The sequence below is a fragment of the Vidua macroura genome, chromosome 4 (genome assembly GCF_024509145.1).
Source record: "Vidua macroura isolate BioBank_ID:100142 chromosome 4, ASM2450914v1, whole genome shotgun sequence".
In the NCBI taxonomy this organism is placed as follows: Eukaryota; Metazoa; Chordata; class Aves; order Passeriformes; family Viduidae; genus Vidua; species Vidua macroura.
In genome coordinates, this window is record NC_071574.1 from 24,764,266 (window position 1) to 24,788,569 (window position 24,304).

Consider the following 24,304-nt stretch of genomic DNA (forward strand, 5'->3'; position numbering starts at 1 on the left):
GATAGGCTGCCAATAAAAGTGAAATCAGAATCAATTAGATGTTTTACGTTAAAAGGAACTCCAAACTTTTCAGAGTGGAATTTATAGAAGTCCATTGACCATTATACGCAATGATGGCAATTGTAGTGGAGGTATTCCTGGCTTATTTCATTCAAATTTGTGGAGAAAATCGGGTCTAGAGAGTTCAGCGCATTTTCTGGGTGTTCGAGGGTGAAGAAGCAGAAACTGATCCTGCAGGACAGCTCAGTGATGTGAATCGTTAAGGACTGGTGTTGATTTCGTTACAACTGTTTGGTCTGCAGTGAAATTGCTAAATTGCTGCTCTGTAAATCAGCTGAGAGTTGGGCTGAAACAACATGGGCGAGTTCAAGACACAAGTTTTTCTTGACAATAAAAGCGAGTGCAGTCTTGCTTTAACCATTATTTGTAGAGAAACATTGAAATTATGATTTGCCCTATTCACTACTACCGTGGAAATACTAAGATATAGATTCCAAGTATGAGGTAAGAGGGCAAAAGCAAGCAAAATAATTCTGTGGTTTGTTTATATTACCCCACATCACCGTATTGAAATAAAAAGTAGAGTTTTCTAAGGAGTGTGTGGCATAACACAATAGATTTGCTGCTCTGTATGATGAGAAAGTTTACAGTTAGGTGAATTTTATTGACAAAAGACTGTCATGCTGACAAAAGTTATTCCATGATTTTATGACTTAGAAAAAGTTGCTTTATAATCCAGGTCCCAGGAAAATAATTTATTACATCTTTTGAGCAGGAATTTTTAATGTGGATAGAACTGAAGAATGTTGTTTGCATTTTTATATTTTATAATTCAGGAACAGCCAGAAGGATTTTTATTGCTTTTTTTTGAAGTTCACATGAATAAAATACAGTTCTGTCAAGAGCTTGACAATAGAGCTGGTTGAGAAGAGGTTTTAGCATAAAGTAGTATTGTTACATATCTTTTTATTGCTTGGTGCAATTTACTTAGGAAAGTCACATCTCTCAGGGCAGGATATTTGTGTCAGCTCAAGAGTTTGTAGTTTATTTTGAAAAAGAAGGTAGTATTACATGAGCACTGAGCCAGTTCTTTTAATTAATTTTTAATCACAGTAAAAACAGTGAGTATAGGTAAAATTAGGATTTCTTTATCAGTCTTGGGGCAATACTGATGCAGTTTTGTCAGAATGCATGCTTTTGGAAGAACTTGCTTTACATAAGTAGTATTTTTCAGCAATGCATCTGTAGGTGGGGGATGGAGAGGCAGAGAGTGGGTAGGTAGGCATCCTTCCATCAGCATCTCTCTGGTGCAGGAACTAGGGAGCACTGGGTAAAACTGGCAAGAGCCAAGTTAAAAACGTTGTTTTTCACAGAGCAGGTATTGCACTTCTGAAAATTATTCCCACAGGGTGTTGTGAGTGCTCAGAGTTTAAAAGTGTGTTCCTTAGGTCAATGGGAGGTTGGGTTAGTACTTGGAAGAGAAGGTCATGCTGGGTTAATAAGTAGAGGGAAACAGGAAATCTCTTGAGCTAAAAAATAGTTGATACAAAGAGTATCAGAGGTGTTTGTGTCCTGCTGGAACTGGTTTGAACCAGTCTGTTCATTTTGGTTTTCTAATGGAATTAAGTGTTCTAAGACTGTTTGCCCTAGGGTACCAGATGAGTTGGTGAATAGTAGTAGTGTAAAGGTGAGTAGTACACAGGGGTCTAACAGGACAGCACCTGGGGGCTACACCAGGCTGTCACAGAAAGGACTTGCAACTGGAGCTTATGTCCAACCCCTTCTGACACTGAGCCTTGACTGACTTGTTGGATGGAAAAGCAAAGTTGGTTCAGACTCACTAATATTCTTTGTTTCTGATGCTCTAACAGCAGAATTTTCCTGTATGGTTTTACCTTCATAAAGGTGATTACTTCATCCTCAAAATTAAAAAGAAGCAAAGACCCTTAACAGCATTTAAATTTCAAAGAGCAGAGCAGAATTATGCCTCTTGTGAGATACCAGTTCAGTATTTACAGCAATATTCTTTGACAGACATCCAGAAATGAGTGCTAGCTGTGGATTTTCATAAAGTACTGTCTTTAACCACAGGTCTCCTGTGGTTAAAGTTTCTTCCTGCTTTTTTCAGGTGACTGTGTAAATTCTCTAGCTGGGCCAGTTTGCTGTGTAGTTTAAGATCTGAGGCTTTTCTGATTTCCATACGTACAAGAACGGGCAGAAGATGATAACTTTATAAAGAGTTATTTTTTTCATCAATACATTTTGGTGCAACATTTCACTTGCAACATAATCTTTTGAAATGCGTGGTTTATTATACATTACCATTGTTATGATTTTAACTTTGCCATTTTTTCTTCTTCTCTGCTAGTTTTATGGAACTGTCAAATCTCCAGATTAGAAGAGCCTATTGGCTGGAATCCTCCTATTAATCATATTTTGCTACCTGTTTTATTGTTTCTGGTAATTTATAATGGAATTTATATAAGTTTTAAATCGGAAAACTTAATTGAGCTCACATCTTGTAGTATATATGTCTTTCTTGTGTAGACTATATTAAAAATTATTCTCTCCTGAAGAAAATGTGTCCACAAAATTACAAAGAATGAAAGCAATTAAAAGGATTGCCAAAGTAGTCATTATCAGTAGATGACACAAGCCCTTTGGTGCAGCATTACTTGTACAGGATTCCATTTTGAGTGTCACTATGTCAAGGCAGAGATTTGCATTTTAATGGAGAAATCAGGAAATGAGGGTCCTCTACCTGTCGGATTGTTATTTAACAAAGGGGCTTTGTTCAGAGCCCAGAGGGTTTTGCTTTAAAGAGCTGGCAGTGAAATAGTGCAGGACAGGTTTACACTTTGTTGCTGCAAAGTAGGATGTGAGGGTGTATGTGTGCTTCACGCATACATGCACCTCTTAAGCTTTACAGTGCTCTTCAGCTGCTTGCTTTGGCAAAGCTGAATTGGATTGAGCTGTGTTGAGTAGAAATTGCTTCGATCCATGAGAGAAGTGGAAAATGCAGCTTCCTTTGCACGTCAAAATAGGCACAGAGGTAGCCAGAGTATTCTCTAGAAAGTCCCCTGGGAGCTACAATTCCATCTCTCTTAACATCAAAATGGGAGAGTGGCATTTAGTTCCCACTTCTTCTTTAACAGTTCCCAAAATGTTCCCTGTAGGATTCAGTGTGTCATGTCTTATCTACCCTTACCTGGAGTTCACTATTCTTTATGGGGGGTGGGGGGATGGTTTCTGTAATATTCTTAGGGAAATGAGGCAGTTTCATTTGGGGCATTTGAGACAAGCCCCATGCTGTACTTGCAGGCTTTGGGAATGCTGTGTTAATCTCCCATGTCCAGTCACCAGGTGGACAGGGAGAGCAGGCTGGCTGTGGTTTAGACTGTGCTGCATGAACCTTCAGTGAGCTGGTTTAGATGTTTTTGTGCAGGAGAGACACTCCATGCACGTCTGTGGCTGCTTCGCATTGATTTTGAAGATTTAAGTGGCCTTGATTGTAGACAAAGCAAGAGCTTAGTAGAGACTGCTTTATATCAGATAATATTTGCAGTTTCTTTGAATATTGAGAAAAAAGAGAGACTAGCTGTTCTCTTGCTTTAACTAGGATGCCACTTTTCTTCCCAGTACACTGAACTGATATTTTGGTAAGAGGGGACTCTGAGTGTGATATAGCTCAAAATGTAGGCTGAATGCGAAGATAATCTGAGATCAGAAGGGAAAGTGAACAGAGCTTTGAAGCAAATTGAGTTGATCAAAATCTGTGAAACTAAATGCAAGGCATGTGTTTGACTGCAGCTCTGAGACTAGTTACCCCAAGAAGATACGCACACCAATCTTTCATGGAGTAGTTGCATTTGTTTCTCTTTGTTTTCCCCTATTATAGAGTAATTCAGGATAAAAGTGCATTTTTCACACAGAACAAAAAAACTTACTGGCAATGTGAATGTCATTCCATTGGGTCAGAATTAGCAGCCTGTGCGTGTGTGCATTAGGGAGCTAATGTAACCAGTCAAGAAAATAGGGATGTGTTGGGATATTGAGTTATGCAACCATTTGTAAAAGTTGTGTTATGTATCTCAGTTTCAAAGCAGTTAAAATAGCACCCTGAACAATACCAGTAGCCATGAATATAGTCCATTAAATCCCCTGAATAATAATTGGACTTCTAGTCAAGAGGTACAGAAGTAAATAAGTGCACTGGTATTCTCAGTTTAATAAAAGTCTCAGACTCTCATAAGGCAGCCCCTCAGATGACATAAATTGGTTTCAGGACTCCAAATCACTCTCTGAGGATCTGCCCCACAGAATATAATACAGTCAAGGGTTCTGTGCACAGTCACAAACATTCAACATCTTTAAGCTATAATTGTTGCTTAGAGAGAGCTTTCTATTTTAGATTTGTATAATATCACTCCGTACTGTGTTAACTTCCAGCTTTCAGCATAAGAATTGATAGCAATAGTAAGTTCCCTTGTGGAACTTCTATCTCTTCCCAGTGAAAAGCCTGATGGTTTTTCTTTTTTAAAATTCTTTCTTCTTTTTTATGTTTTATTGCAATTTCATTATTGTTTCTCAGTGCTAACTGAGGTAGGATTTTGTGGGATGGAAGCACAGGTAGAACAGAGACAATGCAATGTATTGAATGTCGCAATATAAATACAAAAAGGCATTTGTTTTCAGAAGGAGAGCAAACTTTACACTCAGTATAAGCTCATAAATCACACACACTTTGTTGCACCCTACTATCTTTTTTAATGTCATCACCTTGTTGGTAATCTTGAAGAATCCTAACACCAATAATAGGGAAAAAATCCTTGCCTTGACCTAAATTCCCACCTGGCACACAGTTCCTGCTGATAGCAGTGGTGGTATGCTTGGATGCACACAGTGCTTCATGTCTCTCTCCTTCGTGTTAATAAATGGTTTTCCAATCAACCTGCAGACCTCATTCCCTTCTGTGACTGTGGAGATATTAGTGACAAATGCATGGCTTCAAGAATAAGAGTCTTCTGTGAGACAGCATCTGAAAAATACATAAAGGCTGAATTTACATTACAATACCCTGCAGGATGTGTGTTAGTCTGGTTCCCAGGCAGAGTCTCTGGGAGTCCTCTTGGTGGGAAATAAGGATGTACATGTGGGAAGGGAGCAATTGTGCTTGCTGCTCAGTCCCCTCTGTGGTCACTGGAAGTGGTCTAGACAGATGATAAAAACTACTTTCCAGGTAAAAATGGCCTCTGGAACAGCAATCTTGAAACAATTTCACATGCAAGTTCATTCTGTGGTCTTCCATCATTTTAGCTGTTTCAGATTGCTTTTATGTATTTCTATCAGCCAGATTATTTTTAACACTGTTAACACTTTTAGCCCTCTTGAGACCAGAGTTTTCATACCTTTATTCACTGTCAGTAGTCTTTTATCTTGCAAGCGCTTGCATTGTAAAATACCATATAGTACGATGTGTTGAAAAAGAGGCTGTTGGAAATAGTTTCTACAGTAAAGATACTAATTTTTGAACCTTGCACTTAATATCATGGCCCAGTTTACTGCTAAATTAATTTTCTATTCCTTTCAAGTTGTCTTTAAAAAAAATAATATTTTTTAAATATTTTCTCCTAAATTGTCTACTAAATTGATCTTCTGATGCTGTAGGAGTAACATCAAATTCCTGCTGAAGACAGTTGAAAAACCCCTATTAACTTATTTGGTAGACAGGGCAGAAGCAAGATTTTTGCTACAGATCTTTAACAAGCAGCCTTCTGTCTTTGTTTTGTAAATTATTCCAAGTGCTTAGTTGGAAAAAAAAAAATCACAATTTCCATGTGATTAGGTGGAGAAAAGAAGGCAATGGCTTTGTGAGGAATGAGTGTTGGGTGGTGTATCTGCAAGGTAAACTGGCAGCCAGTGTTCTTGCCATCCCACGCAAGAAAAAAAAAGGGAGGAATCCAAAACAGGAGCAGCACAGGTTTTGTATTGCAGTTGTAAAATTCACAGATGGACATAGGGAGGAGTTTGAGAAACGTTTTGTTGCAGTCTGGAAATACTAACAGCCTCTCTAAGAGCAAAGACTGAGATGTGAGTCTAGTGCTCATCAAATCTCCTATTGTAGACAGTTTTTGCCTGCAGGAATCAAGGAAGAGGGAAAAAATTGTCTCATTTTCTCTTAATTTCTTGATTCTCCACTCATGGATGCTCAGGGACTCTAAAATAATTCAGGGGAGATGAGGGAATTAGTGGGGCTTACAACTAATAACTGGGAAATAAGAATCAGGCTGTAACTGCAGGTTTTGGGGAAAAAAACTTGGGAACTTCAAAAGATGCTGTGTAAGAAGGTCAAATTGTAATGGATTTGAGTTCTGATGGAAACAGCAGAACAAGTCTATACATACAAGTCCATCCATTTGCTACAGCAAAGTACAGCTGGCACAATTAGCTTCACGTAAGCAGAAGTGCCTGCTCTGAGCATGTTCTCCAGGTTTGTCTCACGCTGTTAAAATGGGAGGGACTGGACAACTCTGGTTTCAGTTGTTGTGCAGCATGGGACTTCTCTTCAGTGCTGGGAACAGAGTCTACAACAAGCCTGTGATCATGGAGCTTGGTTTGTTTCTTGGCAGTTTTTTGCTCCTGTATTGTTATAAAATCTACCAGGGAGAAGAGGGAGAGTATCTGCAATGCCAGAGAGCAAAAATAACAGGTCATTTTAACTACAGTGAACACATGTTTAGAGTGATATTTTTCAAAAAGTTGGCGGTTGCTGCAGACAGATCATTTTTTGAGTCTGAAACTCAGAGGAGTAGTAACTTAGCAACGGATCAGCTGGTGAGACTTGGCTGACCTAGGAGGTTGATGGAAGAGTCCCCAGGTGAGGAGGAGGTGGTTACAAAACAAAAGTGGTTGAAGTAGCAAGGTTTGGAGAGGAAATGGCAACAGATTGCCTTAACAAAAGGAAACTGGTGCCCTTTTCTCTAGAAAAGCTGTGTGTTTAACCTCTGACCGAGCCCCAAGGAATGCTGAAATATGGCAAAGAATTTGGAGTGCAGTAGGGCATGCGAGCATCTGTTGTTTCGCAGATACTTGTAATTTTTTTATGTTACTTCATGAGGTAAAGAGTCTAGAAACCTTGAAAAATTTAAAGATTGTATGAACTTTAAATTGTGCCCTTATGCACAAGGTTGGAGCTCATGACAAATTAATGCCTAAGGAATTTCAGGGTCTCAGGAGCCAGCCCTGCTCCTACAGCCCTCACACTGCAGTCCTGAGAAAGGGGTAATAACCAGTCTCTACCAAGCAAGAGCACTAGAGAAAGAAACTGGAGGTTTTGTAGGGATCCAAGAGCTTAAACCAAACAGCCTAAACATTGGGGGACACCAAAGAAAAGATGTGGCTATCTGGCATAGGATATAATTGAGACCATATAGCACCTTGTATAAACAGATGAGAACTCTAGTTTTTAGAAAAGGAACAGAAATTGATTTTTCTTTTGTTTATTAAGATGTAGGGCTTTTCAATACCACATATTTAATCTTCTGCTTTTTTTTTAAAAATCGTCTTAAAATATGATAGAAGAAAAAAGGCTGTTTTCTCTCTGTATTTACGAGAACTGTTTTTTTTATATCTGCAGTGATAAAAATGCGGGGAGATGGTGTCCATATTGTGAGTCTGAGTAGAAGATAGCATGCTTTTCTTCACCACTGAAGCAATTTTCCAGTGCTAATTCTTGGTTTTGGAAGAGGAAGTGGTGATGTTTGTGGTTGACAGGAGATAAAAACAGCATCAGATCTCATCAGCAAAACTTGTTTGCTTCAGTGGGTGTTGGGGCATGGCTTGAGTACTTCTCTCTATTTGTAGGAAGTTGCCTCCTTGTGTTTATACCACTGCTCTTTTTGTTGGTCAAGGAAGGTCTGCTGCTACCTTTTATTTTGTGTGCACAGGAGTGTTCTTCTGCATCAAACTCAGTCTGTACATCAGGATGGCTCCTCTACTGCTCACTAGAGCTCTCACTGGATTTTCTCATTTCTGGTGTTTCCAGCTCTTTCCCAAGGGTCACAGCAGCTATCTCCAGATACTCTCAATGTCTTTTTTTCTTTTTGAACCCCACAAAAGAAACAAAAAGCTTGTGTTCAGCTTGGTCTGCAAAGTGTAAAGGACTGGAGATGGCTGTACTGCTCCACTGATATTTAAGGAATTACTACATTTTCAAAGTACTGGTTGTATCACAGGAACCGTTTACCTTCAGCCATGGATGCCACAAGTGGTGTCATAAACATCCTGTTTATGTACAAACAGAACTCTCTTTTCATACGAAGAACATGAATTATCTAACTTGCCAGATTTGAGGTTTGAGGGTTATCTTCCCTTAAGACTACCTGAAGGCATAATATTCTGTTTTGTTGAAAAGCAACATAGCTTGGTTCAAATTTTATTTTTTCTTGCTTTATAAATTGCTTTCTCTTTTTAATGGTTCTTTTTGTCTCTCTGTTTCATTTTCTCTGATTTTGGTGGCTATTTGTATTTTTCTGGTAAATCTTTCACTGGTTTGGGAATTTTTTTTCTTTTTTTTTCACCTTGTTTTCTTTTTTCTTATTTTTCCATTTTCTGGTTTGTCCTTTTAGTCTTTCCTCTTTTTCTTTGTTGAAAATGCCTGTTCCATTGACTCCTGTGCTTAAAACATTGCAACAGTTGATAACAGTGACAGCTTTACTACTGAATATAGAAGAGAATTCGGTTTATTGAAATATTTTTACCTTGTAATTCAGTGAAAGCCTGTTCATATACACCCCACAGAGACTTCTCTGTGACTTGGGTATTCCACAAGATGTGGTGATGCAAATGAACTTCTGTAATTACAGTGCATTAACACATTCTGTGTTATTTTGGAGTATGCACAATATTTCAGGTTGTGATATCTATATTCACATGGATTAATTTGACAGAAAACTACAGTGAAAAACACAATGTCTTTCAGAAACAGGCACCCTTGCTAGATGCTTTGTGGAACATAAGGTTTACACAAAGAATTTATCTGGCCACTTTTTCTCTTCTGGCTATATAGGACATTGCCTTAAAATCTACTGGCCTGGTAAAGGATATTCTGGTACATTGATTAGATAAGAGGCCTTCAAGGCATTAAACATGAGACAGTTCATTCCCTAAAATTTCTTTCTGTTGGTCTTAATAGGTTTTTCCTACTTATTTGCCTCTGTTTTAACTCACTGGGTGCATAGCTTGGGTGTGAGTTTTGGGATACACAATCCTGCACTGAGATCTGTGAGGACAAATTATTTAAGCTTTTCAAACTGTTTGGAGGCAAAAGAGCCTCTCCCCAAGCCCTTTTGGTGCCAGTATTTGGAATTCTGCAGAGCTCTAGTTTACTCTTCTTTTTTCTTATGTTATCAAAAGCAGTTTGGATGCTGCATATTTTTTTTAAACTGTGCATTTGCATCTTGAACATTGACAGTGTTTTATTATATAAGGCAATCAAAACGTTAAACTGGTGAAGAAGGAAAATCTGAATATCCTGATTAGTTCAACAGCTGAATATGTAGAACAAAATGAAGCGAAATACAAAAATATAAATAAAAGCTGTCCCTAAAGCTTCTAAATTGTGTATTTCACTGAATCAGGATGAAGAGTCATAGTTGCTGTTTTAGTGTGAAGACATGGGTTATGATGAACACCACCATCATATTTCCTCAAATAATCTCTTGAGGTAACATTTCCATCTCAGATGAGTCTTCTGTGTTAACTTTGGCAATTTCCTGAATATACTACAATGTAAAAGTAGTATTAAGTACTAAAACTTCCTCTCCCTAGAAACATCAATGCTTTGTCAAGAAGCAAGGTTGTCATTCATCTATTAAGATTTTAATTGAATCAGTAAACAACCATCCTGAGTTTCTGCAATGGAGAACTGCTAAAGTACAAAAACCTCAGTTCAGTCGCTTATGTTGAATCACTTGTTGGTAGGCACTGAGTTTGGTAGTGTGTGTTTATCTGTTCTCTCATCCTTCTTTTAAGCATTTTATTGCCTCTTCTGTTCACTCACATCAAAGACAAACCTAGGTCAGAGAGGACTCCATTGTTTCCAAAACTGTGCAGGAGAGAGGTATTATTTTATTTTTTTTCCAGCTTTTCCTTCTCTAATGGGAAGGGAAAATGATGTGAGGTTTGTGTCCCTTGGGCTATAGAGTCCCGTTCTGTGATTTGCTTTTTGCAGCATGTTGGCAGGTTATGAGTCATGTAAAGATCTTGGGAAGAACTTCCCAGGCAAGAGAATCTACTTGTATGTCAGTGCTTTTCTCCTTTCTTCCAGATGTGCCAAATCACTGTCATCATTAGTGAAATGGCTTTTAGTAAAGTGTCAAAATTTAACTTATTCTTTTGGTATTTCCATTGCATCAGTCATACAAAGCACTTATATAACTGCAGAACCTGCAGTGCTGAAGGGAAAATGTCCCATTTGAATTGATAGGGAAGAAATTGTTAAATCACCTGGGGCATGCTCAGTACTTGTGAGCTTGTTTTCCTTTGTAAACCTAAAGAAACAAGAAACACAAGTGCAATAGTCTCAACCACCCCCGGGTAAAGAAGTGTGAACAAATTGCCCATGGAGCACTCAACTCTAGGTGTGGCCAAGGGTCAAAGACCCAAATCCTCTGTATTGATAATCTCTCTTCCTGGGTGGGGTTTGCTGCTCACTAGTTCAGCATGAGTTAGCCAGGGCCTGCTGCTCCACAGTGCAGCAAGTCACTGAATTCATGACTCAGGCCCCAAGGTCCTTGATTATGTCTCAACCTGTACCTGTCTCTTCTGTCAGTCTGTCCCGACTACCTTGCTGCTGAAGTAGAGACGGCCTGGAAATAGCAAGTTTCATACTAATCTCTGATGTGACTTCCTGTTTTTCAGGAATGTTTAGATATTTTTAACCAGTTTGTTAAAGCAAGACTTTTGGTCTTTTGTATCTCTCTTGCCTCTTAGGTCTCAAAACAAAGCCAAAAAAATTACTAATTTTTTTTTAATTCTTGCATTCCTCAGCCCTCATCTATGCAACGATTCAACCAGCACTGAGAACACAAACCTTTCAAGCATTTTAGACAGGAATAGAAATCTCAATATGAAAAACACTTGGATCTTGCTGGTTTTCATATTCTTTAAACAGTAATTCCACTGAAATGGCATTGTCTCTTCTTTATGGTTTCAGTAAAGATTTTGGATTTCAAAACATATTGAATTTTAAGCTTTCCTATTCACACTGCTTGCTCATTCCTCCATAACCCACAAAATTCTCTTACTGTTCTACAATTGCCTGCTGTGACAATAACCTCTCTTCAGCATTAGAGATTATTTTAAAATAAATCCAATTTCTAAACATCTTCAGCATCACATGCTGCTGTATGAAGTTAAACATATTGTGAATTTGTTCAGTGAAATGTGAATATCCAAGATTTACCCATCATAGGAATTGCATGACAGAGTTTAGATGCCTTCTTAAATTTCCACAAAAGGGAATTTGGACTCTAACATAGAAACAAAAAGATAAGGCAGGACACTAAGCAGTCAATTGAAAAGCAATACCAGAATGCTATTGGCAACAGATGATAAATACAGTGCCATCTCTGTATTTTTTAATTTTTTTTTTATTCCTGCTTGCCAGGGTAACCACATTTAATAGGAGGTCAGTTGTGACAAGTGACCTTCAAGTTAGATACCAGTAGTCCATTTGTAACTTTTTTTCCTCCACAGACCTATATTTATAGGTGCATTGTATAGATCTTTAGATTCAGACATTCTTCCTACACTGTTACACATATTTAGGAAAAAAAAATAGATGGTAGAGCTCTGTGTAAAATGTCACAGTCCTTTTGAGGCTGATACACATTTTACTACACACGAAGATCTGCCCCAAGAGTGTTGCCCAGCATGCACATACAGCAGAGTATGCACAGTATGACTGGCAGAGGCCTCAGGGGAAAGAATAAAATGGGATTCCTTTTGTAACTGACTGCTACTCTTCTTCCATCTGCTGCTTGGGTCCTTTCACCTCCTGAGTTCTTGTAAAGTTACCCAGTCTTTACACCCAATAGCTACTTTCTGTTTGTTGCTGGGGGCAGAGAAGATGAAGGGAAATGAGTTAGTTTAAAATTGCTGTATGTCCTATTAGGAAAAAACCAGTAATTCTCTAAAAATGAAAGTGAAATGATAGAATCCAACTGCTTAATAGTAACTCCAATACCTCAGCTTGCTTAAATTGCTTTTCTGTTTTATAGTGTGGTGTTATTGATAGTAGTGGCTACAAGGTGTCTGAAAGAGAGATGGGAGCAGGAGAAAAGCCCAGTCCACTAATGCATCACATCCCAGGTTCATCAGCGTCTTGTTTCACACTAATGCAGCAGGTGTGTCTGCATAATGCAAAGCTTGGCCCACTGCTGTAAATGATAAACCTCAGTAACTACACTTCTGGATCCCGACTGTGGACTAGAAACTGAAATGGACTGAGCAGATAATTGCAGTAGACTAACATTGCTGGTATTAAACTAAGAATGTGATGCTGTAGGAAACCCCACACTGAGTGTCAGATGTAGGTTGCTTTGCCCTTTTTCTCTCATGTTTTAGTCTTTTTCCACCTTGGCTCTTTTTGTCATTTGCTCCTTCTTTCTTGTCTTGAGAACTGAAAGTGCTCACAGAAAAGGTAAGATCTGAGATTTGTATTCATGTAAAGTTATAATCTTGTAGCAGCTGCCTTTAAAATGGCTGTCAAATACAGTTTCAGTGAGCTGTGCTTGCTAAGCATTTCCCAATAGCGATATTACTAGCATAGAAGCAGGCTGATTAGTCCAGTATGATTGGCTTCCCCCACCCTAAATTGAGAAGAAAAACTGTTACTTCTTTGAACAGAAATTACATAGTTATTTATATACTTCTTGAAGCAGAAGTAGATCTCAATGCATATCATACCATCAAAAGCGATTTTTATGGCTTTTAGCAGGTACTCATTTACCTTCTGCAAGCAGCCACTAATTGTATTTGAGTCATCAATCAGGGAATATATTTCTTTTGGATTTATGCAAAACACCTATATTTGTTTAGCCTTTCCTCAGGTGAGACAGATTTTATGATGTATAGCACACAATTCAGAGCATTTTGTCGTTCAACCCACATTTGTTAATGTAAAATTCTGAGAGGATACAATGCTGAGTATATTAATCTATCTGCTTTAGGGGATTACATGGAAAGCAGTTACAGTTGAAATAAGGCTGTGGTAAAGATGGAAGGAAGGCAACATCATAGGTCAAGTAGGATGATCTTGTCCAGGGGCAGAGACTTCATACCACAGCAGGTTTCACAAGAGTGTGTGATCCCACAGATCTACTCTCAGAAAGACTCTGAAAGAGCAGGTGACTGCTCACTGTTAGTTTGTTACTGTTCAGTAAGTAAACAAAGCTAAGAGAACTAGGTGTTTTCCTTAAGATATGGGAACATTTCAGAGAGAAATACCATATAAAATTAGAACAAATAAACCTCTATTTATTTCAGTAGCATCTTCTGTTAACTCATGTTTCATGTTGTATAATTTTTTGCTTAAACATCAAGTGTTTCTCTTCACAGCCAACAAGATGATTAGAGAAATGGAGCACCTCTCCTATGAGGAAAGACTTGAGAATTGGGATTGTTCAGCCTGGAAAAGAGAAGGCTTTGAGGCCACCTAATTGTGGCCTTCCAGTGCCTGAAGGGAGCCTGCAAGAAAGATAGAGAGCCTTTTTACAGGAGTGTGTAGGGACAGGACAAGGGGGAATGGATTCAAACTGAAATAGGATAGGATTAGATTAGATATTAGGAACAAGTGCATTACTGTCAGAGTGGTGAGACACTGGAACAGGCTGCCCAGAGAAGCTGTGGATGCGCCATCCTTGGAAGTGTTCAAGGCAGGTTGGATGGGGCTCTGAGCAACCTGATCTAGCAGAAGGTGTCCCTGCTCACAGCAAGGGGGATCATCTTTAATGTCTCTCTCAACCCCGTCTATTCTACAGTGATTCTACAGTGAAAATAGTCAAGTGAAACACAAGGTGACTTTATATTACCTAACAGATTATTGAAAATAATTTTATTTTGCTGAGTTGCAAGTACTTTTGTTAGACTTTTTAAAAGAAGTTTGGCATTCTTTTTCTCTACTGCTACCTTCTTTCCTCTGTTTTGGAGTCTGTAATGTTCAGAGGGTTTGTAGAAGCCAGGAAGATGAACTTCATATTGCTTATGTGCTGTATGAAGAATGGACCCAAATAAGATTGGATTTCTGTCTCTTTTAACTGTTTTCTGTAAATGCAGGGTGTGCTTCTGAGACAACTGATACTGTTTGAATGTAGTAAATATACAGCCATCTAATAAAACCAGCTGTCACTGAAATATGTGAAATCAGCAAAGCACCTTAAAATGAAATTATTTGTCTGAACACAGTAGTGTAGAGGTCACTGACCAAATGCATAGATTGTCTTTTTGGGAGAGAGAGAAGAGCTTTCACTTAAATTGATGTCCAGAGTTCTCAAAGTAGTTTGCCAGCTGTTACCAAGGCCTGAAACTTGCTTAAATAATGAAAAAATTACCATCTCTATTTTAGGAAAAAAAGAGATAAACTCTCAGGCAGAACCTGTCATCTCATTTGCTTTCTTTTACTTTTAACTACAGTATTACCATCCTTCATAAATTGCAAAATGTACCTGAACTGAAAGAATAATGCAGAATGGCCAGAGTACTAGTGGCAAATTTATAACAATTGAATCTGAAAGCAAATACATGCATTGTGTGTAGATCCATTTAGAGTCAAGCAAAAATAAGAGAAGACTCTTGGATTTGAAGACTAAATTCTGCAGAGGCTAATTATTTATCTGATTGACTAGGGATGTAATTTACATGATACCTGTTTCAGAGTGGAAAATGTTTACTTTTTTTTAAGTTTCTTAAGTTTATCTTTTTACATTTTTCCTGCTTTTGTTTATTATAAAGTCCCTGATATTACCACATGCTGTAGCAGTGTTTTCCCACAGAAGATCTTCACTAGATAATATTTGCTGGTTTTGTCTATGGTCTATGTTTTAATAGACATAGTTGAATGCAGTACAGGAAATAACTGCTATTTCAACTGCTTTTCTCATTCTTTAGCTTTGCTATTGTTTAGGAATGCAAAGATTTTAAGAGCCTGAATATAAAAACCCATATCTGAAAACTCTGACTATTCTTAGCACATATGCGTAGAACATATTCTAGAAATACCATGGTATTTCACAGATTTATCCTATTCCCCTTTAATTCAATATATTTTTAAAAGTTGCCTAGATAGAGCAAAATACCTGCTAATTTCTGGAAAAGAAGAAAAATTTATGAGTGTTTACCAAGATTCAGGGCAGAAGAGCAGAATCTCAGAAGTCGCCAGAGAACGTAGAAATTTCTGTTACTTGAGTTCAAATGACAATATTGTGACTCTTGGCATCTGAAATGTAGTTCTCATGTAAAATACAGCAGCTGTTTAAAATGTTAGGGTAGCACTCTGCAGTGTGTACATAGAATACAGGGAAGAAAATGAGAAATTATGATGTGTTAATGCTGGAGAGCCTGGGACCAATGATAAATCATAAATGTTCTGCCAGGAGCATCTATGCAACTTAGCGTCCAGCCCATTACATCCGTGTCGTTAATCTGGAGCACAGGGCTTTGAAACAAACAGTACTAAATGTTCTTTTCCTCAGCCAGACCATGTTTTCCTCATTACATGAAAAGGAGCTGAAAGTTGCCTGGGCTGTGACCACATTCAATGCATTGCCTCAATGCCTTCTACATCCTCTTCCTTCCAGATAGTCTGATTCTTTCAGGAGCCCAAGACCTTGCTAAATGCCATTTTTTTACTCTTTTTACTTAAGCATTCGCTGTTCTGTTGTGCTAATCTGAAGCTTTCCACAAGTGTTGCTCTTCCACTTGCCCATTACACTTCCAGGTGTGTTTCTGTTTAGCTGTTATTAACTCTGCAGTATTTGAAATATGTGTGTGTATCATCCATGTGTGGATGATATTGTGGTCATCCAAAACATATTTATGCTTTACAAAGGCAAAATTCCTACCTGCTTATATAATTTGCTAAGAGAATTGAAGAGATTTTCAGAGACATTGACTTTTTCTTGGTTTGGAATTCCAAAAAAAAAAAAGCTTTCATATGTTCCATCTAGGAGAAACAAAAGCAGAGATAAACAGGTATGAGATGTAAAATTCTGTTGTATTTCCTGTCAGTCAGTCAATTAATTTTCAACCTCCTCTTCACTTCCAGGGACCTGAGCATCTATGAATTCTCCTGCAGCTGAGAGTATATCAGCACTACAGGCAGTGCTCACCAGCAGAAAATTGCCGCTTGAAATTAGTATTTTAATGAACCAATCTCACAAATGTAAAGCAAATTCTCCCAGGCATTAAAGAAATAAGTGGAGGGAAAATTAATAACTGTGAATTTTAACTGGCTTGGCAAAGGAGCGGAGCTGGTTCAGGTTTTGGTCCCGCAAGCTGCCACAGCTCTTAGGGACAGGGCCTAGTGGAACTTAGCAGTGTTAGATTTGTGGTTGGACCTGATGATCTTGGAGGTATCTTCCAACCTAAATGATTCTGTGATTCTCTCTCTGCTACTGCTGGATCTGCTAAGGGAGTAGTAATTTAGTTACTACACTGAGAGTTCAAACAGTGTAATCACAGTCATCAAATGAAAGAGAAGCTCTCTGGAGAATGGTTATTGTTTTGCCGAGGAAAAAAAAATCAGAAAAGCAAGAAAAAATTCTTACCCTGCTAGATTGAAAAATTAACTTGTGTGAGAGATGGGAGTGCTTTTGTGGAGTTTGCAATGATTACACAGCCTGTCAAACAGCAGTGGATATTTTTTTCAGCAGAATCAGTACTCTACAAGATTTGAAAGTCTTTCAAAAAATTGTGTGGGTGTGTGAAAAGTGAAGTAACAAGAATTGTCATTAAAGGAGAAATGAGCTAAAATGAGTCTGAGGAGAAATTTTATTTTTGAATGCTCAGAAGAAAAATCCCTTGCTAGTCAGTAGCTAGATTAGAGAACAGCATTAGTGCACAGAAAAGGGAAAGTGAGCACAAATTCTTCAAATGGAGACTGGAGCAATTTGATTTTTAAAAATGTATTTTTGTATATACCAGTAAATTTAGTTGTGTGATCAGAAGTCTTGTTTTGTTTCTCTTACAGTAGATGTTTCTCTCTCACAGCCATAGCCATGAAGGCTGTATAAAAATAAGTGAACAGTTATCAACACACCAAGCCTTTACTTACTCTGGGTCTTTTTCGTATATTTGTTTCCCAGTGGGTGTGAATTCCTACAAAGAGAGGGCTAGAGGGCTTCCCCTCCCCGCCCCCCTGCAGAAACTCACTGAAAAGCAGGAGTTACCAAAGTTGCAGAAAGTTTGCTATGATTTGACAGACAAGCATACAAAGTAAGTGTGAAATTGAACAAAATAATATTGCAAGTAAGGATCAGTTCAGGGATGCTGGCTGATATGCTGTGCAGTACATCTGCGTGTAATGAAGTTAAAGTAAACATACAAATGAAATGGTTTAGTAAGGGAGCCCAGAAGGAAATTATTTAATATTACAATAGATAATTTCAAATTAAACAATTCCTTTTTGCTGTTATTAAAATCTCTGAGCCCAAAGTTGGGTATTCATTGATGTTTTAATTTGTTTAGTTTCTTAATATAGTACAAATAATTTGTTTCAGTCATACATTTGCTCCAGACTGATCGCAAAATCATTAGATTTTGGCAGTGGAGCATTTAATTTCTTGTTTATTCTATGTAATCTCTTTTTTTTTGTAGTTATGTACATTTATAACCTTTATAACCTTTAGCATAATGGAATGGGAACTCTAGCATTTTGTTATCTTTCAGTATTGCAAAAAGCATGGTAGCAGTTGAGACTTGGGACAAATTTTATGCAGATGGAACTTTACAAATTACTGTGAATGTCACAGTATTATTTTTACTATCTTTCTGTGTCCTTGCTTGGTTTTGACCTTGTTCAATATGTGTTTTGTATGTTCTAATTTGTTAGGATTAGTGTAATCAGCACACAAGTATGCTTGTCCACCAGATCATGTGATACTCCTGATTTGAATTAACATGAAAAAACACGTAGAAAGTCTTGGATTAAACTGAAACCAATACAGATAAAGGAAGCAATTATGCACACACCTGTGACCCAAAAAAAAAAAATCTGAGAATGATAATGCTGCAGTTGTACACAGCAGGAACATGCCTTTGAAGAATTCAAAAATCTTGTGTCCTGCTTAGGTAGAATCAGAAGGGAATTTTAAAGATCATCTAGTCCACCCCACTGCCATGGGCAGGAACATTTTCCTCTAGATTATGTTGCTTAAAGCCCTCTCCATCCTGACCTTGAGCACTTAAAACTGTTGGAATTTAAAGGCCTAATGGATGTATGTCAAAGGCAGAATGGGGTAGGGGTAATATATATTTAAGATTCAACAACACTGCTGTGTTTATTATGTCCAGACATCTTATAAAGAGCCACATGGTGTAAGCAGCTGTGTGAGGAGGGCATGAGGGGTTTGCAATAAATTATGATTGCCTGCTACTCTGAGAAGTCATTCTGAGTAACAGATCAGTCATTGCCTTTTGTTCCCTGAATGAGCAGCTTTATTCAAAAACAGTTGCTGATGTTAAATACCGGTTCTTTTTGTGGTCTAACTTGTGTGGCACACACAGTTTTAAGTCAGTTGCCTCTTGCCCAGCTGGCTAATGGATGTTAGAGACATAGTGAGTTTTGACATCTGGTATTGATACTGCAAGGCCTCAATAAGGCACAGTAAACTGAAGGGAAATCATGGGAAAGGTAACATTGAAAGACATCAGTGAGAAAAGTCCCAGGGACTTCTAATGCCTTCACACTTTTCCTGTAAACAAGTAGAGCAGGAAAGGGTGTTCTAATTCATTTCTGGGAGTTGGAAGCCCTGGTCTCTCCAGTTAGCAATGCTGCTGGGCACAGCCTGAGATGTGCATAAGTGCAGCTGTGGTGTGGGGCTGAGGCTCTGCCTTCTCTCCTGTGGTGAAGCAGAGAGCCAAGCTGAGGCCCCACTGGGCAGCAGGGTGGGGTACACAGAGCTGGCTCAGCCGTGCTTCCTGAGTGGGCAGACTGCATTGCACGCCAGCTTGCTCTGACACATGGGGAGCAAGCAGACAGCAGCAGCAGTTTTGTCTGGAAGGGTAATATATGCCATTCTTGGCTTTTTCTAAGTCTTGCTTAGATTAGGAGGGTGAGTTCAAGTGTTTCAAGGGCTGGATTCAGCCCCTGGGCTGGGCAGCCCACACTGCTTTATAAACCCCTGTTTTGTTTCAGTGTTGCATGGCAGAATGTGTGCAAGAAAGCTTCTTTCCGCCACTGTTCTTCCCACCTGCCCAGCTTTGCAACCAGGTTGGTTTTTGTCTTGGGTTATAACACTATATTGAATGTTTCACTGCCTTATGCTTTAGGATTTTCTCATGGTTTTTTTGCAAGCCTGAGTTATCAAGCTAGCTAATAGGGTAATAAAGGTGTTTGATATTAATAAAGCTAAAGAACAACAATGTTGGAGCTGTCCTCATGCATGCGATCAATTTTATGAAGCTCCCTTTTTCAGTCATTTCTCCAGGTGCTCATACAGGACCCTGGGAAAAATTAGTCATAAATACTTAAACACTTCCAGTACTTTGATGAATATTTTACATTGTAGAATATGTGAATATTCGTAATTAATGTAGACTTGAGAGTTAAAAAAATTTTTATAACCAGACTAGCTGGTCACTAGGCTCAGGGATGCATTTGGAACTGAATGAAAGGAAAGTGTTTGCCAAATTGCCTGCTTGCAGTTCACGAAGACCTGAGAGTGCAAATGGACATATTTCCTATTGTATACTAGTTCTCACCTCTGCATTCTGGAAAGCTCTGGCAGGACAGTGATAATGGGCATAGTGTAAGCTACACCACAGTGAGGATGAGAGAAAAGGAGCAAAAACTGTGAAGGTAGTTGCCAAATGGAAATATATCCCTTTTGCTTCAGTTGCTGCATCGAGAGTCTAAGCAGACAGTGCTGGCAGGTCTGAGGAGTGGTACGAGCACATCACCTAGGGCTGGGGGAAAAAAATCCAACTCTGGTGTTTCAGTCCAGTTTCTCTTAAAGCAAGAACATTTAGAAAGCAAATCTGGTACACCTGTGACAAAGAAATGGTGGAAACATCCAGCCAAGGAAAACAATTTCTTCTGTCTTGAGGTTCTGAAATTACTTCCTTTATTTACATGCCATTTTGTTATGTGCTTAAACTCACTCCCAATGGTAGGACATTTTCAGTGGCTTTGTGTACCAGCATGTAAGCTTTCACTGAGGTCCAGGTCACCAACATCTGCCTGAAAAGGAATACAGCAAGAGTCATTATCCAATGACTTTTTAATTGCATTGATAAGGTTTTGGCATTCTAAGTGAAGAAAACAGCTAGAGGGCTCTTTTCTCTGTAAACAAAGAAGAGATCATTTAAGTTGTCCAGACAGGGTAACCTTGGTGAGAGCAGTCTAAGATATGTTATTGTATCTAGTTTCTATGACAGGAATGAAAAATAACAATAATAGCAGCATTAAAAAAAAAATCATATCCAAATGCATATTTACCTCATTGTGAAGGAATGATTGAAAGAGTAGCAAGAAAATGAAAAATAACAATAATAGCAGCATTAAAAAAAAAATCATATCCAAATGCATATTTACCTCATTGTGAAGGAATGATTGAAAGAGTAGCAAGAAAACAGACCCAAGTAGGATTATGAAGTCCACAGGAAGTAGAAGCTGTATCAGGTTGCTAAGGTCAAGATAGAATTGTGGCATAGACACTTAAGAATACTGTGAGAAAGACCAAGGCACAAAATGAAATGGAGCTAACAAGAAATCAGAAGTAATAAGAAATGGGTTTTCTTAAGGGTATTTTTCAACAATTCATTGTGAAAATACAAAGGCTTATTAATTAGTATCATGTTCTTGTACTATTCAGTACCCTATTAGCAATTTAAATAATATAAAGATTTTTCAAATTCCTTCCAAGTCTATGATCCAGTGATTTATGAGTGGACACACTCTTAATACAGTTACATGAAATTTTGAAGTGTTTGCAGTTCACATCAACTTCTAGGTTTTCAAAGCTGTTGCTTTTACTTTTCAAAGACTGCCTCATTGAGATGTGCACTGAAGAGAAAAAAAGAAACAAAAGATGCTGAAATAAAAAGTGCAAATGAGACCATCTCCTCTTGGTTTTCTTCTCTAATGATACTTAGAAAAAATACTTATTTTATTTAGGGTGCCCTGACTCCAAAGACATAGACATCCACATACCTGCTTAGTTGGTATCAGATAATTTTAAAAGCACTGCTGTGCTTGGATCTTGGCTCTATATGCTCTTGCAGCCTTTCTAGCAAGCTATAGTTAGCTACCTATAGACTGTGGTAGCTTTAACCAGCATTTGACAACTTGTTTCTCAGAATCCCAGGAGGATCAGGGCTCCTTATCAGCAGAGGGAGAGGGCAGCTGCTGGAATCTTTCAGACTGGTGCGTCTCAAGGAAGTCACATGGTAAAAATTGGTGTTTCCTGGTGATCAATGCAGGTTCAACTCCGAGTGAGTGGCAGTGACTTGAATGTTATCTTGTTGCTTAATAGTCAGAAGAGGATGCCTAAAACTGTTCCTGTAAAACAGCCATGCTGTAGTTGTCCTCTGCTCTGAAATGCTGAGTTGTAGAGCAGTGGGAGACAGACAAATGAGCAACGCATTTCTTGGCAGAACTGCAAACTTTGAATGTTGGGAGTGGGATAAGAAGGAATGTTGTGGTGACATGTTATAAACAAATCAGGCAACCAGATTTGTCTCAGCCTTGGAAGAACAGGCCTTAGTGTGACTGGAGGGTATTTTTGGGATGTCTACTTGCAAGCCTGAATTCTATCCAACAGGCAGCTGGAAATGCCCTAAAATCCAGAAGATCAAATTGCCCTGCAGAAATCAGAAGCTCTTACTTTGTTTCTAGAAATATAAGGTATGGATATATTTTAGATATATGCATTTATATCTTATACATAAAGGCTAATGTGAGCTGTGATTGATCTATTTACCTGTGAGTAACTGTTTATAAATGAAGTGCTGATGTCCAGGTGCTTCTCAGTCTTGCCATAACTTGATACAACATTACTTTTGGGTTAGATTCCTCTGAATTCTTTAATGTTTCACTCCTCACTATACAGTAAGGTAAATGCATCTAATTTCAATCGTGTCAGCCCCTGCTAGCATGGATGACTGTCTCAGTTTACCAAGGAGAAAATCTTTCAAACACATGCCTTACAAAGATGGCTCTTCAGAAAAGCATTGTAAAAAATGCTGACAAGATAATAATAATGTTATAATAATTTTATAATATAATAATGTTATAATAATTTTCCTAATGAATTCCTGAGTAAGGTACTGAGATAAATCAGTTCAGGCTTTGTATAAGAGGAATGGTTTTGAAGCTATTAAACTACCTTTTTGAAAGTCAGTCATCAAGACAGTTAAAATACATAAGAGACAAAAAATTAGGTATCTACATTTTGACTTTGAGAGGTGGCATTTAATCTTAGGACCTGAAGCAATTTCAGTCTCTCAGAGGACTTTCAATGCATGCCAGCGTTCCTGTAGCATCCTGAAGTAAGGGAATTATTTTGCTAACTCATAAACTAGTTTCAAACATTCAGAGCCCTTTTCCATAGTCATGTGTAAGCAGTCTTGTGCTAAGAGCAATCTTTTTTTTTATTATTTTTCTTTTTTTTTTTTTTTTTGGTAATGCTGGTTTCCAGTTAAGCTAGTTCTTCCTTTCAAAGGTGGCTTAACTTGACATAGATTATATGTAAGAAATTTCTAAAGTAAATCAAAGATCCATTTTCAGGCAAGCAAGCTCAAACAACTTGGAAGTTCAGCTATGCTACTACATCCAAGTTACATGACCCAGGCCATATAAAAGGCACTTCAAACTTAAAAAGCAATGAACATTCATTCAGGGCATCATGGCAAGGTTTGCAAGCTGAGCCATGGCATTATTCCAATTTAGTTATGTTTATTTGCATTCTTAAATTAGGACACTTTCCACTGGCTTTGGAGACTGCATGATTTTCAGCTGCATGGTGTCAACATGCCCAGTATCAGAGGAGACTTCTGTCAATAATTCATTCATTATACGGAATTTTTTCCTAATGTAAACATGTTTAGTTAGAGACTCTTTCCATCTGTTCAGCTTTTCTTTGTCTCACAGGTCCAGGAGACTTTTAGAAAGTATAGTCAGGGGCTAAACTCCCAAATTGCATCTTGAATTCCCTACAACTCAGTATTATCAGTGGAACAGCTATAAACTAGCAGGACAGCTGACCTTCAGTCTTCTGAAACATTCAAATTTCACCTCGAAAGAATTTCCTGGGTGTGGTACTCCAGTGTCATAGCAGAGGAACTTAATAGATAGAAGAACTTAGTAGACTCTAGATGTCTCCTTGCTTAATTTCTTCTACATACCTCTTCTCTTCACAGGAAACATATCAAAGTCCTTTTTTACACCCACAATGTACACTTATATTTAGCACATGCAGGCCTAAATCTTTTGAAAATAAATATTCTGAAAAGCTCTAACCTTGGGACTTTTGAGAGGTATGCTGTTCCTGTGAAGCATAAAGGAACTACATAAATAATAGGGAAGTTCAAGAAAAACAAAATTCTCTCTCTGGTGCACACATTATATGGGCACAGGAGGCAGAGATGAATCCTCTGTTGCTGGAGGTGAGTATAGCTCTGTAAAGATCCGGATGTGTTTGTAAAGCAGCAAAGCAAGCCAAGGAGGGACTTGTTGCACAGTCTGGTGGCTGCAGTGCTTCAGACTGGTATTCAGGAGATGGCTGTGTAAAACAGCAGCAGGGAAGAAGGTATTTTCAGTTCCCTAGAAAAACTTGCTATTTCTCAAAATATTTTCCTCTTTCATGCAGTGAGAACTCTGTCCCTGGACAGTGATGGTCAGGATACTTGGAAAAAATTTCTTAAAAATCTGCATGAGCTCCTGAGAATTATTTTCTGTGCCATGCAGAAGCATATAACTGCTTATCAATTCTTCCTCTTGACTTCACTGTCCACTATTCTACTAGTAATTAATCTTGCAGTCTGGATTATATATGTATATATATATATATATATATATATATATATA

At 38.2% G+C, this 24,304-nt stretch overlaps 1 protein-coding gene across 1 annotated transcript in view; it reads left to right on the forward strand.

Moving 5' to 3' along the window:
- The window catches only part of BANK1 (B cell scaffold protein with ankyrin repeats 1), a 137,765-nt gene that overhangs the window by 87,804 nt on the left and 25,657 nt on the right, over positions 1–24,304 (forward strand). The window lies entirely within an intron of this gene.